This window comes from Empidonax traillii, unplaced genomic scaffold (assembly GCF_003031625.1).
Source record: "Empidonax traillii isolate 1590-97213 ecotype Southwest subspecies unplaced genomic scaffold, ASM303162v1 scaffold145:size929809, whole genome shotgun sequence".
NCBI classification, from domain to species: domain Eukaryota; kingdom Metazoa; phylum Chordata; class Aves; order Passeriformes; family Tyrannidae; genus Empidonax; species Empidonax traillii.
Window position 1 is genome coordinate 664817 of NW_020955338.1, and position 16666 is coordinate 681482.

Genomic DNA, 16666 nt, shown 5'->3' on the forward strand with positions numbered 1-16666 from the left:
GTTCCATCTCTCTGCAGCTGTGTGGGTTAGTTGGCATTTTCTTTCTTCTGCTTCAGCTTCTGATTCCCGTGGCTTAAAGTGTGAATTTAGTTAGAGTTTTTCTCATGTGGATCAGCATGAATCACTAGCTTGAGTAAATTAACACTGGCAGCAGAAATACTCCAATTATCTACTATGTGAGCTAAATATTTAATAATATCACCTGTCAGTAAAGGAATGGTGTGTCATCACTGAGAATTAAACAAGAAAAATGAATATATAGGATGCTGAGTTAGTGAGTACGTTTACAGATATAACTTTGTTTCTTAGCATCATATCTAAGCACACGAGAAACAATTACTTTTCAAGAAAGTACAATTAGCCCAGTAAATCTAAAGACTTAATTAATTGCAGATATCTGGTATATTGATTTGCTGTAATAAATGTCAATATGCTCATTCCTTTCTCTGTGCCAGAACTACCCTTGTCATCCTAATGTCTCTTGAAAGAAACACAGAGAATGGGAAATTTGCCTAGGTTATAACTAGGGAGATTTAATGATCTAATTCACCAGTCCTGTGCTTATACCAACTACAGTGAAAATGCCATGTGTTGAACACCACTGAAAATCACTCTGAAAGCACTAAACCTTACTTTGGAACTTTTTGTTTCCAAGGTATTCTCTGTGCTCTATACATGAGAAATAAACCTTTAGGACCATAAAGAAGATGCCATAAAGTGGGAATGGTTATATGCAAGGCCTTAAATGTAGGTCTTAAATGTTTAAAATAAAGTCTTAAAATTCCAAACAAAGTAATTTACAAATAGTTTACAATTACTTTAAGGTACCTAGTGAATACTAAGGTGTTACAGAATTTTTTTAACCAGGTCATGGGGAGATAGAACGTATCTTTTGACAAATGAAAAATTACTCTGACCTGTTCTCATAATAAATTTTACAGTTTCACTGTGTTCTTGCTATAGCTCAGCTATAAAAGCCTTCAGTCTACCTTAAGCTATTAAAAAAAGGTACTGTCTTCCAGGCTTGGCAATCAGCTCTGAGATTTGGTACAACTTTGGAACACGTCACACAGAGTGGAGATTTTATAGAACCACTTTGCTCATGTCCCAGTGGCAATAATATGGTTAGACTTCCTGAAAAATTTAAATTGTTAATTCTGTTTACAGCAAAGTAATGATGAGCCATTAAAAGCAGAGCCTTGCCCTTAGTACTGTGCCGAGTTCACTGCAAAAAGAAAGAGTGATGGTTTTAATGTCTGAACAGAGGTGGTGGGCTGTTTGGACAACCTTTTCAAGGAATATCTTTTCTGCAGTCCAAAGTGGATTGTAAGTACAGATTTGGATACTTTGATTCAGAGGAATTTTTAGCTCATTCTTTCAGCAGAGCTCTTTGTTTGGAATGTAACTGCACACACATTAAATGTGACACCTGACAGATTTGGGGCCCTGATGATTTTTAGCAGAGGCTTGGAGTGATGGGGTGCGTCGTGAAGTGAGAGCTGTGCATTATTCCATTGTGAGGCACTTCTGCTGCAGGGTGATGACAAGAGCATTAAATTAAATTCTCCTCTCACTTTCAGTTTTCTGAGCTGCTTGAGAAACCTCAGATATTGTTCAGAAAATTAGGACTCAGCAGACAAGGAGCTGGTACAACAGAGGGACAGGACAGTAGGTCATTCGAGAAGGAGGCTGAGACAGAGGATTTTGTTACTATGGACTGTTTCCCTGGGAGATTTTTCTCAGCTCTCAAGCTTGCAGAAAAAGGGGCTTATGTTTGAGTTCACCTAAGGTAAAAAAGGACAATTTCAGATATTTTATTCGCAAATAGTCTCATTTTGAAGTTTGCTTAATAACTCTCCTATTTTTTTTATAGTACCCACTTGATACTTTCACCCATATTTCTGTTTAAAATGCTATGTAGAAAGGCTGATATTTATCTGGAAAACTGCATGGAATATAACTGTGGTATTCCAGCTGAAAAGATGTTTTTAAACTGATGAAAACATTTATTTGTGAATGAGTTCAGAGGGGCTTCACAATATCTGGCATAGTGAGCCTCAGAATTACCAGGAATATATCATCCAACTTGCCTGCATGCTCCTATTTAGTTAGGAAAATGAGGAGAAACCAGACCAATATAAACAGAAAGATTGGAATTCTCATTTATTTCACATAGAAAGATTCTAGAATCACTTCCAAAAGCAATGTGGGTATAATCCCGTCTAGCTTTTGCTGCCAAATAAACAGAGACTTACTTCAGTGAAAGATTTTCATGCAGAGAGCACAGGCCTGAATCCACAATCAAGTAATTTGAATTTGAAAAACAGACATTTTATTCTTGGTATATAAATGGTTCAAGTTTTTTTCAGAATGCAAACAAGACAAAATGCCTCGTTTTAACTTTAGGAATCAACAATTAAAATAACAATAATTGATTTTATGGGAGGAAAAAAGCGGCATTGTCCCACAGGGCCAGTCTTTTGGGACTGAAAGGGTCATTCCAACAGGGATTCTGGAATTTGATTTGCTGTGTACATTTGGTTTGCATTGAAATGCATTTAAAACAGCCTGTTTTTCCTATATGCAACCATGTTTTCCAGTTTAGGTGCTGGGAGGTGAATAACAAAGGCTGAAATAATGCAGGTCTTTTCATCCTGAACTATGTCTTTTAAATCATAAACTGCCTTTCTGTATCACAGCAGTTCTATAGTCTTCAAATAGGATGTTTTCTGTTCGTAGCTCTTTGCATAGGTTTGGTAGGTCAAAAATCCCAATTATTTGTATTTTGTCAGTTAGTTTAAGTTTGAATTCATGTGAAAATCCGAATCCATAAGTGGTTCTGCATGCTTAGGCTAGACTTGGGCACATGCTCTCATTAGCTCCTTGGGAAAAGTGGAGCTCCAGAAGTGAGATCTGGCTCACATATCAGGCCTTGCCCTTCAGACAGACAGTGCCAACACAACCTTTTCCAACTGCCTGAAAAGGCTGTTTTCATAATCACAGGAAAGAAGGAAGACAGCATACTGGAGTATTCTTGTTATATTTTACTTTTCCAATTTCCACACTGGTCGACAGAAATTTACCACTGTGAATTTGATAGATTTTTTTTGTTTCCTTTCCTATTTGTTTTCTCCTGTTAACAGTGTGTGGGTGCTGCTCTCTGATTCTTGACTTAAGAGGTGTTACATTTCTTGCTTTAACTTGGGGACCACTTTCAGAAAACTGGAATGATTCTGCCTATGCTTGAGCAAACACAATTAAGAATACCACAGGTTGATACATTTTCAGAAATAAGTCTAAGCATGGATGAATTGGTTGTATTTTTATTCTAACCAGCAATCTGCCTTGTTTCATAGAATCAGAGAATGGCCTGGACTTGAAGGGACTTTAAAGATCATTTCCTCCCAACCCTCCTGCCTGGAAGGGACACCTTCCACTAGCCCAAGTTGCTCTGAGTCCCATCCAACCTGACCTTGAGCACTTCCAGAGCTAGGACAGCAGCAGCTTCTCTGGGCAACTTGTTTCCTTCTCTTTCTGAACATTTCTCAGGGGGCTGACCTACTTCAGTAATAGGAACTGGCCTTTTGTTGAAGAGCTTTTTGTGACACAGAAAGTGTGGGGATTTTGTGTGTTTTGTCAGCAGTTCAAATCCATGTAATATCTCTCTGTAGTGTGTAAGGCATTTATGTTTTTAAAAGTTTTGCAGTTCTGATGGCAGAATTGAAACAATTTTCCTCTGAAATGGCACAGGCTACAGCATAACTTGGCAGACTTATAGAGTAAACTTGTGGCTGCCTTAAATTAAACAAAGCTGCAAAATGGAGAAGTTCATGACTGTGACAACAAGCCAGTTCAGGGCAGTGTTTGGTACTTGTGTGTTGTAGATGAATCTGATGATCTCAGGCTTTTCTCAGGCTTGAAGCATTTTAGTTCTCTGCCACTTTTTCCAGTAGCTCAGGGCAGAGCAGACAGTTTGCACAAACTAATCCTTAAAAATACTAGTAAATAATACTTCTCTGAGCCCTCAAAATGGGACGTTTATTGAAATGGCACATACCAATTTCCATCAGACTCTGGACCAGCTATGCTGCTTTTCTGGGCCTCAGCTTGAATTCCCTAACAGCGTCAGATAAAGAGTGTGCTCCTGAGTGCTTCTTTTGCACTGCTAGAATTTAATCTTCATGGCCTGTCAGCAATATTTTTCAGTCTTGTTGTGCACAGTGTATGTCCCTTTGAGAAAGTCTGCAAATGTTTCACCACAGATTCTCATCAGCTCTTGTGGAATCTGGTCTTTCAGGGTTTTGATTATGTGGCTTCTGTCTTTCACTGAAGCTGAATGACTGCTAAAATCCATTTTTATAATCTTTTGGTTTTCTCTAGAGCCAGATCACAGAGTTTTCCTATCTGACCTCTTCATATGTTGTTATCTGGATAATATAACAGTAGTCAATGTTTGGGGTTTCTTTTCATAGCTTTTACAAGGGAGTATCAGCCATTCAGCTTCCTGTTTACACAAAATCCATTTTTACCCTTGTTCAACTTTAAAATAGGTATAGTCTTATCTTGTTAGAGCAACTGCTTAAAGGTAAACTCAGGTTTCTGTATTTATTCACCATATTCTGCCTGTGTCCTTGCTTGTTCTACAGAGATTTGGGTATTGTAGGTAAACGCTGTCTTTTCTTGGTCTGTTTGGATGCCAAGCCCATTGCCTGAGTAAGTTCTGTGATTTGACAAGGAATTAGTGGGGTTTCTTAAGTGGGTTTTTTCGTATGTTTTTGGTTGTGTTTTTTTTTTTACTTTTCTTTTGCATCTCTCCCCTTAAAGTCTGAACTGGTGGTGGGATCACCCCAGGCACAGACTGCTCTAGGAGTTCTATTGCAGCTCTTGGTCCAAGTCATGTGCCAGTGTGTCACCTGAGGCCTCTGCTGGGCTCATGTGGTTCCCTGGTTTTAATTCTTATTATCATACTAGAAATCAGGCCATCAGTTTGTTGTCTTAGTCTCTGAGCTTTTTTCTTTCAGAAATCTGGAAAATTTTGTGCTACGTTTATACTTTGTCTGATTTTAGTAATACAGCCATGATTCAGGGTTCAGTAATGTTATGAAAAATCAGAGACCTCAGAAAAAGGTAAAGAAAGCGTGATAGCATTAATGTGCACCCAATCAGTTGTGCAATTCTGTATATACTGGACCAAAATGGAAAATGGAATACTTACCTCTTTATGTACGAGGACATTCTGCAGAACACTTGCAAAACATCCACAACATTAGTACCTAAAATTAGCAAAAACAGAGACTCCAAATAGAGTGGACTTATCAGCCTACAAGTAAAATGCATAATTTAATGCAGTTATTTACAAATAAATACAAATAATTATCCTGATCAAAGTATTTTATGATTTTTAATGAAATTATTGGCCTTTGCCTTCATAATTTTTTTTTAAGTAACCATCTGGTTCTTGTTCTGTGCCCTCAATCGATGGCATTTTGTTTCTATTTTCATTTTTTCTGCTTGTAGTAGCTGGGTTTGTGTGTGTGGAGAGCTATCACTGGAGAACTGCTTTCCTTGGCACAAATAAATCACAAATTGACAGGGATGGCTCTCTTCCTTCTCCACAGACTATGATGTTGATGCAGAAGTAAAGGTTTTTGAGTTTCAGCAATTTCCACAAAATTTTGTGAGGTTTCTTAAGAGGACAACACTAACTTCTAAATTTTAAACTAGTTCTGTGGAGGACACAGAGATCCGGGGAATGCAAAAGTCAAGTCCGGGTTTACATTTTCAATCCTTTTTCCTGCAAGTGCTCTGGGGCAGGATCAAAGGAGGAGATGCCTTCCTGATGCTTCCCAGGTCACAATGCAGCCATTCCTTAGGGATGGCATCTTTAGGCACATCTGGAGTAGCAAAGTTCTGAACTGTCAGGTGGCAATTGTTATTTACATTGTCCATTTCCCTTTCACACCAATTGTTGCCTGTTTATAATATTTGGAGTTCGGTGCTCTCAAGAAATGGATGTGAAGTTAAAAAGTAAAGTGTGTAACCTAATGAATCATCCAACAGCCTTTTAAAATTTGTTTTCAGTTTTTGTTTTTATAAACCTCTGTTTGAGCTAAAAAAAGAATATGTGAAGAAAGAGAAAGTTAGTACATGAAAGACTTTTATCATAAAGCTTTCAGAGTCCAATTGGTTGAAGTAGGACAAAAAAAGCTATTTCCCTCTTGGGAGAAACTAGAAGGTATTTTGCAAGGTCTATGCTGACTGCAGCTCTGTTTCTTTGTGAACCAGTCCTCATCAATCATATTTATTGTTAGCAATCCAAGCTGTGGGTGTAGTAAATTAACCTCTTTTCAATCCTCTTTCACTAATCTTTCACCACGTTATCTGGGTGTATAAACTGGGTATTAAGTAAAATATATTTTAATTCTCAAGCTGAATCCTTGCAAGATGCTGATGTCTTAAATCATACTTCTTCTAACACTGTGCCAGAAAATACATTATTGTTGAAAAGTGCTAGAAAACAAGTTTGTTCCAATTTCCCCTTCCATATCACAGGAAGAGACAGTGACCAACTCTCCTTGGAGAGCACTGTCAGATTGCATTGACATCTGAGCACACCAGATGTCCTTTTGGATAACCAATAGTGACAATAAAAATGAGCTGTCCACCTACTTTGAAAGACAAAAAGTAAAAAAAAAATTGTTCTCTCTAGTAGTCAATTTCAATATATTTTGAAAATATTTCTATAGATCCTGGACCTTTTATTATTTTCTCCAAGTTCAAGGGACCCCCTGGCGTGGGTATTCCATGAGATTCCTACCACCTCTGCAATAGCACTTGAAACCAAGTGAGCTCTCTCACTGAAAGTTTTCCCATTCAACAAGTAGGCAACTGTGTGTACAATGTTGTCAACAGTTTGAGTGGAGCTTATCTGCCTGGAATGAGATGTAACTGTAAGTAGTTCAATGGAGTGGGTTTAAGACAAGAAAATAAACATAAACCAGTCATACCTTGAAGTGGTCAAAGTGTGGCCAGGCCTGAGCTACCCTGATGTGCTAATGCTGCCTTTTCACACTGGATCTGGGTACAGAAAAGATGCAGGAACCCTAAAGTGGAGATTAGTTGAGGCTTCCTTACAAACCTCTCTTTCACTGCGAGACTCAGTGAAATTTTGCTTTTCTCTCTCTCTCTGCACAGATTAGTCTTTAACAAAAAGACTGAAAAGCATGAGAAACCTTTCCTTTTATTCTAGGAAATGTGGCAAAATTTATCTTCTACCCTGCCAAAACCAGCTGAGATTGCCTGAAAACACTGAAGGAGCTTTGCCTTTCCTCAGCACAGCCCTGCTCTTGGGAGCTCCCAAAGGAAATGACATTCCCTACAAACTGCAAAACTCTTTTCTCATTATCACAGACAGCAAGGCTTGGCTTACAGAAATGAGCTATGACATGAGGTAACCTTAGCAATGAGGTACTGCAAGGTTTCCTCATCGGTGAATTTGTCTAAATATTCCTCTATGTATTTCATGGTCAAGGTCGTGCCTTCAGGGGGATGAATAAGCAGAAATACTGTGGAACAGCACCCACGGGTTTAAATTAAAATTTAAATTCATTTTAATTACTTCTAAACATCACATGTTTTATTTTTTTAGCAAAAGAAGTACGAGAAGGCAAATAGGAAACAACTCTTACCTTCCTTTCAGATGCAAAAGCCCTGAGACACAAAATGAAACCTTCTAAAGGGAGATCCAGAACAAATGGAGTCTGATGTTCTTTAACAACACAGATCATTAACCTGGGGAGGTCCCTCTGGTTTTGGAGCTAGTACTGAGCTAGCAGGACTCCTAATTTACAATGTCTGTTCCTCTCTGTGCCGTAAGATACCAACTTTTAGAGAAAATTCCATTATTATTTATAAGCCCCTTTGCAGCTCAGAAGCTGATATCAAAGGCTCACTTTCTTCTCATTTTTGTTTTCAGAGTGTAGTTATATGTGGGATTGATCAATTCCAGTCTCTAAATAGCTGGCACTTAACTTCTTTTGTGTCTTTTGAACAAGGATCAATGGAGCATTCAGCTCTGATAAATGTACCTCTCCAGACAGAGGAAGTTCTGCAGTTTTGAACTCTATCAAATATTTTAGACAGCTTGATTTTTAAAAAGCACATTCTGCTCAGATGTTTTCTGGATAAGAGGGAAAAAATTAAATAGCTGTAAAGAAAGGAACTTTGGAGAGCATGGGAGGATCATAGTTTCATTAATTTGATGAGTTCTTTGAAAGAAGGGAAGATATTCTGTGACATTTATATTTTAATTCAAATAATGAGAGACCGAGGTCCATCCCTCCTCTTGAGTCTTCTGCCAGCTCTTGAGTTTTGTGAGGCCAGTGAAGTTAACCCTTTCCCAGAGAGTCCACGACAGCATTTTGAGGGTATCTGCACTCAGTCCTCCTGACTTACTGCAGCAGACAGCTGGGGGCAATGATTCACAATTCACTTGAACTGCAGAGTTTGCAGCTCACATAAGAGGTTTTCTACAAGCATCCCTGAAGCGAATGTATTGGAAAAATACAAAACAGACAGGCATAAGTGCTCACAAAGGACATCTACCCTAGCAGAACCCAAACATGTCACATTTGCTGTGCAGGAAGGTACTGCCTGACCACCCCCCCTCCTGTATCTGCCGTGAGGTAGCACTGCTGCTGACAACCATAAATGAACATAAATGAAAAATGCCTGACACGGGGCACGTAATTAAACTCTGAAGGCCCACATTTATTCACAGAAAAAAATCCTGCCTCAGAAAATGCCAACTACAAGGACACCATGTCTGGCTGGGAATGATTGAGCTAAACTTTGTGGAAGGCAGGAAATGTCTTTTGACACCTACTGTATCAAAAATGCCATCTACTGAATATCTTGTCACCATTCAAAGCAGTGCATTACTTACTTTGTTGCACTGAGACCACCTGTTGTTCTTCAATTCCCTGCATTTCATCATAAAGGAATAATATTACATGACAAGTTTTGATGCCTTATTATCATGCCCGAGGCAGGCAGTGATCTCACTTCCACGAGTCTCTGCACAAGTCAATAGGACACCATTCCTCACCAGTGTAATCCCACTTGTGTCCTGGAATAAATTCACACCCACTTTCTTCCTAAACACACTCAAATGCAAAATTTCATCTTTTATCCTTGATAGGTACGCAGCTTTGTATCACCACTTCTTCTAAAAGCTGAAGAGATACAGTTTGATCACAATTTTATCACTGGTTATGTCAGTCAATAATATTTCATCTGAGAAATCCACTTCAAACAGAGTGAGACCTCTAATCTTATTTCCTAATGCAGTGTTTCATACATACAATCACTTAAACTTGATTTTCCAGTTTATTCTTTAGCTATCAAACATATATTCAGAGATCCTCTCATTTTCTCCAAAGCTTGAATCACACTAATTTAAAGTCTTCAGTTTTCCATAAACAGTTAACAAGGATGGGCAAATTTGCAAGAAGCCTTGACAATAATCCTTTGTTTCTATTCATTCACAGTATGATTTTATTTTTCTTTCATCAATAGCTTTCTTTTTCATTCACATGGGAGATTTTATACAATTATTTAGAGAAAGCCAGTGTAAATTAGACATAACCAAATTCAAAGGGAATCCAGCAAATAGTCAAAAATAGAGATTATTTTTCAGTATAAATGCATGATTCAAAGTTAAAGTTAAATATAAACCTCCAAATCACTTAGTAGATGCAGCCCTAAAGCAATAGAAAATATGATGCTAAAGTCCAGAAGTAAATGTAATTTTGATATATAAATCCCACTCTTGGAGAAATTGCACTTTTTAATTGTTTCTATGCTTGCTTCAAATGAACAGTGGGCAACTGATGCTGAGTTTTGTCTTCATATGACACCAATTAAGAGAGAATGGCTTTGGTGACCAAACAAGTATTACTCCCCTGAGACAAAACATACACTTGTTTATGCTGGTTGGAAAAAAAGAATTTATTTTAATGTATTAAACACAATTCCATGATGGTCCTTTTCTTCTTTGCTAGAGGACAAAATGGTGAGAGAGACAATTACTTCTGCACACTCTGCTTTTGCCAGATGTAGTATACTTAACATTTATAACACCTGATTACACACAGATTAAGGGATGTGAAGTTAAATAATCTGAGTGGTACTTTAGTAAAGACAGACCCTTGAAAAACCATAGTAAATTAAGTTAGAGAAGCAGTAGAGTCAAGAAATACCTAACCAAAAACAAAGCTGTAACAAGTGATGTTAAATTTCAGGCTGCCAAAAATGCCTTCACCATCTACAGGTTTTTGTTAGAAATTTAGGACAAAGAACACCATTTAGGAAGAGAAATTAAAAGGCACAGGAGTAGAGATTTGCCTGTGCTGTGATATCAGACTCTTTCCAAGAGTCACCCAACATTTCAAGTTCCAAACCCTTGATTAAAACAACAAGCTGGTTGTCATCTCACAGTGTTCACGTCTTTCACTTGTACCTCAAAGCCACCGTTTGAGTTGGCAAAAAAACTCTCTCTGTGCACAGTTTAGATCCTTTACAAGAAATGATCTGATGATGCCTGTCTGTGGGAAAATTTTTCCTGATTTTCTATATGAATTCCCTAGTATTTCAAGATATTTTTGGTATGCAAATTCAAATGTCCTTACCGAATTTTCAGGGGGGTTGTTGTTGTTTAATTTGGCTCCCTGGAAAAACGTTGAGAGATCAGTGTGAACTTTTGGCTTGTTCTTCAGTTATTGTGGTTTTGCTTGATCCTTATGCAAAGTAGTAGTTCTCAGGTTTGATGCCAGTGATGCTGATGTGGATCTAAAATTACTTGGGTTCAAACCATGACTACCACACATTTTGTGTGTGATTCTAGTTAAGATTTTTAACTTTATATCTCAATTAATAGTCATAGTGCTGCCTCACTGACTAGATTTTTGATCAGAATGAGACCTTTAGCTAGTCTACTCTAAAGCAGCTTCACTGGAGTGAAAAAGAGTCTTCAGTGTGAGGATATGGCTAGGTATGGCTGGTTCTGAGTCAGGAACTCTGTGTTGAGGTAATGATAAAAATACATGCCTGGCTTTGAAGAGGTAGTAAGATATCATCCTGCAACATATAAATGCATCCAAAATTGTTCTAAGTGCATTCACCTTTCTTTTCCCTTTTATTTTTTGTTCTTTGCACACAAATCTGAGAATGTGCTGATGAGAAATTACGTGTTAAAGTTGCTTTGTACTATTTTACAGTAAAATTCCAATCTTCTAAAAAGCTTTCCTAAATGAAAGTGTTTTTGCTGATAGCTCTGGCGATGTGGAAATTGGAGCTGGTTTATACTCTCTCTCATCCCTTCACCATTCTAGTTATGCAACAGCAAATTTGTGTGGAAATGAGAGAGATGATATTCTAGCCAGCTCATTAGGTGCAATTAAAAGAAAACCATCCCTCAGGGTCAATGAAAATCACTACCAGAGAAATAATTGTTCGTGTTAGAGGGTTGGCTTCCCTAAAGCATAATAATGTTGTATTGGTGTTCATTTTTTACAGGCTTCTTATGATCCTATTCGAAATAACACACAAGGAAATAACACTTGCTTGAAAGGAATGTTTGAAGCTGGACTTTTGTCTTTTCTATTTAATGGAAGTTAACTCCCACAGATTGTAAAGCTAAAATTAAAAAGTTGATTTTCCCAGGGTCACTTCAGTAGTTTTGTAATTCAAGTTGTTTTTGGGGGGCTTTTTTACATTTTCTTTTTAATGTAAATTCCTGTTACAGAAAATAGAACATTAAAGAGTATATAGTAGAATAGCTGGGTGAAGTTAACAACTGCATATACTGAAAGATAAAATTTTGCAGTACAGACAGCATTACAAAATATCCAATGTAACGATTGTTGAAGTCATTCTCCTGCAATGATTCTTCAAAACAAAATTCTGAAATTTATGCTGAGATCAATTCTTTTGGGACTTGCTTGTCTTCAAGCACAGTAGTATTTTAGAGCCCACCAGTGCCTGTGTCTGGGAGTGCAGCTCAGTTCACTTCACCCACCCTCCAAGCTCTGACATGTGCCACATAAGTGGGTGTTTTTTCCTTCTTTCTTCTCAGATATTTGAAAACAGAGACAGATTTCAGTCATTAAATTCAATATTGTCGTTTGTTGCAGTATTTTCTCAAGTGTTGATGCGCAATCAGTTTCTGTTTAATGGGCTGCACCCATTTCCTCGGGGAGACCATTCAGGATTCAGCAGATCTCAACATCAGTAGAGATCAGCATTTCTAGTGTTCATCCTAAATGTTTCATTTTTCACCCTATTGCTTCAAAATTGTCTTCTTGGTCCTTTGTAAGAGATGTCCAGTGCTCTTTGGGGGAAAAAAAAAAAAAACAACCTTTTTCTTTTTGTCTTTTTTTTTTTTTAAATCATTAAAGATGGTAATATTCTTTACTGATTAAAAATAATAACAAAGAATATGCTTTAATTTAAAATTCTCTCCTCCTTTGTGTTGTAAAGCAGTATTTCACAGAAAAATGACAGGTAACTTTGAAGAGCAGAAAATAATTGCTGTGATACATTAAATATACTCAAGTATAATTACTATCCAAGAGCTGCAAGAAAACTACTTGATCAGTGACTTCTTTGCAATGAAAGGCCCACACCTTCCAGGACTGCAAGGTGACTTAATTCAGTGTATGATGAAGAAAAACAGTTGTAAATGACAGATTTAATTTTTTTTCCTATTGATCAAAAATGCAATTACTACAGCAATTAACTTTTTGCTCTCCATTAGGGTGCAAGTGAAATCTAACAGAAGTTAAAAATGATACAGTGGGTTTTTTTTTTTTTTTTTTGCCCTGGAATTGATTAGCAGTAGCTGTCAGGGAGTTTAGCAGTGAATGATGCTCTGATGCACATACAGAAATCATTCTGTCTTTCCAAAATATATTCACGACAAGTACAGGAAAGAACACCTGAAGATATTCTGCCAATATTGTGTTAGTGTTCATTTATTAAAACTGACTCAGTTCTTCTTTACATTCTTGACTTTTTATTCAGGTAAATCAGCTGACAAGAATTTTACACAAGCAGTGTATGGTCACATTTGACCTTAGTTTAATTAATCAGTATCACTTTGCAAAAAATAAGTTCTATGATTCATTTTTTATAAGGTAAAATATTTGTTGTGCACAAGAGCTACGTAACTCTATAACAGATTTCTCTAAATAAGCAACTTTAAAGAATCAGTGTAATTAAAAAGGGAATGCTTTGCCCTATGTTATCCAAGGCAAAGTTATTTGAATTTATTATCTTACTTTTGCTTGTGAGCACGAGGTTTAGTTTCACTGGCTCAGGCTATCACAGATATTCTCCTTCTGAATCTGAACATAGGATATACTAAAAACATTGAAACAAAAAAATGAGAAAAAAACCCTTCTAACATAAGTATGAATTATGCCAGGAACGTCCATTAGCATAATTCTCTTAAATAGCTATAAATGTGATTTTCAAGATGAGGAAGAAATGTCAGCAGAATGCCTCATTCTGCTCCTCACATTTAATTATAGATTAACAGCAACAAGATTAACTACCTTGCCATGATATCCAACAGGACTGTCCATTACTGTTGACCTGTGCATGAGAACATTAAACTTCAGTTAATAGAATTAAAAAAAAAAAAAAGGAAATAAATTAAGGGTTAATTACATACATTCTTTTTTTAAGATCTTGGGGGGGGGGGGGGAGGGGGAAAGGAGCCAGGTATCATAAAAATCATACGGATTTTTTTTTGAGCCAAGCATCTTTACCTCCCAGCACCTGGGAAAATTTGCTAGTCAGAATCCCTAAAAAATAATTTTTTTTCTCTGATTATCACATATAACTTACTTGGAAATGTAATATTGGCAACATTTCTGAGATATTTTTTTATTTGTGATCAAGTCCAGTCCATGTCACAGATACTAACACAATATTTTGGTCCAACAGCAGAGCAGTTGCGAGCCAAAGAGTTGACTGAGACAAATGAGAGGGAGAATTAGAATTCATTTAAATGGGCTTTTTTCTCTGAAGTGAAATTATTACAGTACTAGAATGTAAGCTGGAAGCTTTATAGCTTTGAGAACTCAGATTACACCACATTAAAAGACTTTGTAGTGTGAAATAGATGAGAATGAGAAAGAGGGAAAAAGATGGGTAAACAGCAGCAGTAAAAGTGAAAGCAATTTAGCTACAACCACTCAATAAATTAGTGGCAAAATGGAAGATACGGATCTCACAACCACTAATGAGCCATTCATTAAACCAAACTGTGTTTCAATTTATTTTTTTTTAAATAAAACTCTAACTTGAGCTATTTGTTGATGTCAAACAAGTGCCTGTGCTCATTTCCAATGTTATTTTGGTCGAGCTGTCTCAGCTTTATCTGTGTGGGGTTTGTGAAATTAATACAACCCTTCACAAATAGGAATACCCAAAGCAACTAAATCACACATTCCTTGAGCTGCTGATGCCAGTAGACAAAATCTAAACACCGGGGATTGGTTTCTACAGACACAAAAAAACCCACATACACAAAAAAAATTGTAGTAACTGAAATGCTAAAGCATAAAATTCCTTCCTATATACTTGTTTACTACTTTGCCACCTGTGTAATTGTTTCTGTCCCTCTAAGACTTGTATATTTTAGTGAAGTAACAATGACAAACAGTAGAATAATAGCAGTAAGAGGATTAGGTATTTCCATGCTATCCTGTATATTTTCTCTCTGTGATATTTCTGTGTGTTTGGGGTTAAAACATAACGAGGTGTTACCAGAATTACCATTATTAAAACATTTTCAGGTGTTCAGTTCTCAAGAGGTGAATGAACTAGCACTACTGAGGGAAAATGCTGAGACAGGCCAAGGAAAATCCATGTGGGGAGTGTTGTAAGTTAGTATAAGAATTCAGACAACTCAGTTCCAATTAAACATTGATAAATTTATTAAGCAAGCAATAATAATGCACTGGGTGGCCTGGGGCAGGTGCCCCGCCCAAGACACACACTGAAAATGTAGTAAATGTTCCTTTTATACATTTTCAAGTCCCGGGTTTTGGATGTAAATCTGCTTGTGGCTTGAGTTCGTGGCTCATTGTTAAGTGGTCATCTGACATTTGTCAGAGATGAAAGGTGCAGTTCTTATCAGCTGTAAATTTTACCGATACTGATACTTGTTTGTTTAGCAAGATGTCTGCAATTATTTTTACTGACACTTGCTTGATTAGCAAGATGTCTATGAAACTTATCTTGAATTATAACAAAAGTTCCTTATTCCCTCATGCACATAAGGTTTTATGAACAAAGTTAACCCTTCTATCACAGGGAGGATTGCTGAAGGGCCAGCGAGGCTTTGGCAAGTGGTGGTTTGGTTTTGTACCGAGTGTGTTACTGCCAGTTGGAGGAATTTGTTGCTCTCATGTAATGATTGGTCAGCGGGAGAACAGGAGTAGTAATTGAGGTATAAAAGATGAAAGCTGGAAACAAACAAACCCTGTAACATTTTGTTTGATTTTTACTTTCAAGTGACTGCCTCAGGAGTCACTGCTTTCCCCTTTCATGGTCTGAAACAGTTTCTCAAGGATGAATCATGTTGCTTTTTGTGGTTTTGCATAACATCAAATAATATGAGATCTTTGGTGATCTCTATTTGGATTGGGTTCTGTAAAAATATGGACACTTGAGAAGAAAGTCTTTGAAAAGGAAGAAAGGTTGTGGTTTGTTGTTTTCTTTCTCATCTGATAGTATCACTCAAGTCTCTTTGAAATAGACTCTGCATGGCAACAAATGTTTGGTAAGTGTGACTTTTTTCCTCACATTAATCTAAAAAATGTCTATCATTTTTTATTCTGACTGGCCATTCCTACTCAGTATGGAGTAGAGAATCACTTCAATCAGTTCACAACTAGTTATCACAACTAGCTTTTACTATCTATTCCATTAGAAGAACACTCTGAATTTTTTGTGTTTTCTTTCATTCATTATGGAGAGCAAGTTTAGAAACAAGGAGTCATTTATCATTTATAATTACAGTAAATATTATTTTTGCACCAGGGTTTAACTGGGGAGGATATAATTTTATCTTGTTTGTTTCCTGCCCTTACTTTGGTTATAGTTTTTGTCTTATTGTCAAAACTGTTCTACTCCAAGTGGAGGAGTCCCAGAAATTGCAAGCTCTGTTGAGAAGAATTTGCTGTTCTTTAATAGATCAGTGCTTGACCTGCCTATACCTGGTGCAATTTGGGGAGCAAAGCAGTAGCAACAAACACAAATTCCTGATCTTTCACCTGTTGTTTTTTCTTTTCTTTTTATTAATCTCCAGAAAGAGACATATAGTGGTAGTACTTTATTGAAGGAAAATTACTTTTAAAAAATGAAACTCTCTGGTTTGGGTCAGTGTTTTGGGGTTTTTGTTCTTAATTAGTCCTTCCCAACAAAGATAGGGAGTGGGTGGTTATGTCAATGGCAAACGCTACAAAATCTGTTGTCCCTCAGCTCTTGCACCAGGATCAGCGATTGCTGATACTGTCAAGAGGCCCATGACAATATTTACCCTGGAAGGAGTTTAACAGAAAATATTAAGGTCAGCTTTAGTCAGTGAAGAAGCTAC